This window comes from Centrocercus urophasianus, unplaced genomic scaffold (genome assembly GCF_019232065.1).
Source record: "Centrocercus urophasianus isolate 14NV4802_14NV808 unplaced genomic scaffold, USGS_Curo_1.0 seq_10, whole genome shotgun sequence".
Lineage (NCBI taxonomy): Eukaryota > Metazoa > Chordata > Aves > Galliformes > Phasianidae > Centrocercus > Centrocercus urophasianus.
Window position 1 is genome coordinate 12611261 of NW_024884142.1, and position 4111 is coordinate 12615371.

Sequence of the window (4111 nt, forward strand, 5' to 3'; positions counted from 1 at the left end):
GCTCTTGACTTTATCTTAAACAATTCATGCATCTCTTTCCTTTCTCTCCTACTCTATCTGGTGTTCACCAAGGGAAAATCAATCCTTTGTATTTTGCCATCATCATTTGTCCAGATTTTACTTTGCAAAGGTCCATATGAAAAACAAACAAACAAACAAACAAAACCAGCAAGCAGTTCAATACGAGATTCAAAGTTTCTGGGGATAAATGCATACATTGGTATGAAAATAACGCAAACTCTTCCTGCCAAGATCCATCTCCACCCCCCCCCCCTAGTTCTCTCTTGCTTACTATATAGCTGAACAGACAGGGAACATTTTCCAGTTTACACACATCTCACTATTTTCAACCAAACGCATGCCTGGCAATGTCAAGAAATTGTAACACAGTGGTTTTGGTTTCTGGATGACTTTGAAACTTCTGTTTAAAAAAAAAAAAAAAAAAAAAAAAAAAAAAAAAACCTTCCTAAATAGCCCTCATTTCCATCAATTAAGAATTAAAATTCCAGTTCTCTTATTAAAAGTAGTGAAATCACTTGAACACTTCTACCACAGAGTTACTTTTTAATCTGTAACATATGTTCAGTTTACAACTCTGGAAGGTGCAGATATTCAGTAATTCAGTATACTACCTGTAATGGCTTTGGATATAAATATTTATTACCATTCTATCTCCACAAGGAGGATCGCTCACAAAACTGCGGATGAAATAAAGCCAATATGACAGGACACAGTTGAATGCTAATACATTTCAATTTTTGCTAACAGTAGTCAGCCTTTATAATAATAAAGTCTCTTTTCACTATACACAATATATGGGAAAGTTATTTTAACTGTCTAAGCCTACAGCATTACCAGTCATTGACCTTCTTTCCAATCAGTTGTCTTGATCATCACTCTTAGTTTGAACAAGACCAAATTATTTTATCTTACCACTGATTTAATAAATCATTCATATTGTAATAACCGCAAAATATCACAAAAGTTATGCTGGTATTTAGGGATGTTTAGCTTGAAATTCATGTCACTGATGAATAAGAAAGGAGTTTTCAGAGACTGTTTTCACGTATTTTTCATCAAACTGCTATAATATTACACTGACCAAAAAGAAACTATAAATATATATATATAGTTTAAGTAATACAATTCATATTCCTCAAAACACAGCTTGCAAGTTGGTATTAAGGCGTCTGATGAAAATTTAAGTTAATTCAACAGTTAAATTGTAATAAAACCTGCACAACTGCTCTGTTATGACTGATACAGTTTCCTTTCTGTTACTGCTAGAGGCAATAACGCTCCCCACGCCTCCTACATTTTGTACTTTGCCAGTTCTTTTCCTAATGACCACAAGAGTCTAGAGGTCGCTGAGAATTTTCACTGACCTTCTTCACAACTTTCTGAGCAATAGTGAAGCAGGTACATCTTGAGGAGGATATACCAACCTGCCCTCAATTTTTCACCTACTCATCACATTTTTGGTAATATGTCATTCAACATGAATTTGAATCTAATCAAGAACACCCAGAAATAATGTAATGTGTCCCTATAAATATTATTTAAAAACTCTTATTCTCAGTTTAGGAATTCAGAAATTTAGGCATTGTCAGAACAAATTGCAGTCAGAATATAGGGTTCTGGTTTATTTTTTTTTTTCCACGATTTTTCAGAATATGTCTCTAGACTCCCAAAATATGTGGGGTGGCAAGAAACTACTCAAAGCGTGCAATTTAAAAAAGGAAAAAAATAGCAGCTTAATGTATAAAAACAACATTTCAAATGCCGCATGATGATTCATTTATTAATGGAAGTACCTGGTCTCAAAGTGAGAAGCATACTTTTCCTTGGGAAGGAAAAAACTGTGAGTAGCTGAGAACATCATGCTAGGAGCATGCAATAAACTATCACAGACATTAATACCAAAAAAAAAAACCATGAGTTACTCTATTCACATCATAAGTATTAGCAGAGCACGTAACAAGAAAGATTAAATTAGAAGACATGGTGTTTTAAAAAGATCAAATAAATCTGCAGTCTATGACTAAAATGTAGCCAATTTAATTACAGATAATCAGTCACAATTAAGATTAATCAGATAGTTTAACAGAGGAACATACCAACTAAAAAATCATAATTTAATAACAAAAAGCAGTTCAGAGGAAGAAGAAAGGTATATCTACCACATTTTGTGCAGCATGTAGACTATAGCATAGCTGCCATTGACTTAAATATTCAAATTTGTTCCTAAGACACAGAAGAATTGTCAAGAAGTACTTGACCAAATGGAACAAAAACTTAAAACTTAACTTATTAGCATATGCATGGTGGCTTTTGTTTTGTTGTTGTTGTTTCTTTTGTTTTTTATTTGAAAAAATACAATATTATTTTATGTGAAAATCACAGAATCTCAAGGGTTGGAAGGGACCTCATAATATCATCATGTCAACCCCACTGCTAAAGCAGGTTCCCTGCAATAGGTTTCATAGGAAGGCATCCACATGGGTCTCAAATATCTCTATAGAAGGAGTCTCCACAACCTCTCTGGGCAACCTGGTCCAGTGCTCTGTCATCCTCACCATAAAGATATTCAACCTGTTGGTATGGAACTTCCTATGTTCGAAATTTAGGCCATTGCTCCTTGTCTTATTGATACACAGCACTGACAAGAACCTGGCTTCATCCATTTGCCTCCCGCCTCCCTTTACATATTTATAAGCATTTATCAGATTCCTCCCCCCAGTCTTCCCCAGGCTGAACAAACCTGATTTACTCAACCTTTCCTCATACAAGAGGTGCTCCAGACCCCTTTCTGTGGCCCCTGCCTGGACTCCTTCTAGGAGATCCCTGCCTTTTTTGAACTGGGGAGCCAGTTCTGAACACACTAACCTAAATATGGACTCCCTAGGGTAGTGTAGAGGGGGGGAATCACCTCCTTCGACTTGCTCGCCACATTCTTTTTAATGCATCCCAGGATTTCATTGGCCTTCTTGGCCACAGGAGCACACTGCTGGCTCATGGCCACCAGAACACCCAGGTCCTCCTCTCCAGAGCTCCTCTCTAGCAGGTCATCTCCGAACCTGTACTGCTGCATGAGTAGATATATGAATAATATGAAACCAGTAACGGTTACTGGACAAGACATAAATCATTTTTCAGCAGACATTCTTTTTTTCAGTACTCACAATTGCCAGGTCATTAAAGGAAGTTAGCTGCTTTTGCCCACAGCTGCCTTTGAGTTAAACCTACCCTGTGCTACAGTTTCTTTCCTAGGTCATTCAGACTTCAGTTGCCCATGTACCCTAGCCCTGTGTTCCCAGCCTGTAGTAACCAAGAGCAACTTTTGTGGAATGCTGTGGGATGAATCTATACTGTTCTCCAGAAAACATGCTTTGAGTTCCCCATTGGAACAAACCTACTCTCGATACAAACTCTGAACATGGTGACCAGTGTGGATACCTATGTGCCCAGGGGCACCCAGTTTGCTGGGTTTGCTGACTCTGTAGATGTTTTCCTGTGTTTATTCTATCTGGGAAAGCTGGTGGTCCCTTCAGCCACACACATAACACTGATTCCATCCAGCTGGCAAGAAACGTCCTGCAGGTGGCTGCCCAGAGAGTGTGCCATGCTTCACAAGCAACTTAGATGCCTACTGTTCCATGTGGTGTTAACTACAGTTGTTCTACCCAAGAGTCAGGACAGCAGTTTCAATATTTCTTTGATACTCAGTTGTTGCTTTTTTTGCCTTTATAAAGAAGTGTAAGATCTAGATTTTTGCTCGGTCCAAACTTTTCAGCTTCCTACTGATAGGAGACTGTCCTGAACCCTGTATTAGGCAGCACCAGCCACTGCAAGATGAACAGGTTTTTTTTTGTTTTGTTTTGTTTTGTTTTTTTTTTTTTTTTTCTTTTTCCATGATTTAAAAGCAGGAAGACTTTTATAATATCTGAAATGCAAATATAAGACATGTCTGAAGCTGTTACCACGTGACATTCCCAGTTATTTGCAGCAAACGCTACACCTCCTGGCAGGCAAAAAGCAACAAAATTGCCTCTCAGTAGGTGTGGTAATGGCAGACTCCTGCACACCACTGTCACTGCCATGGGGGAACCCA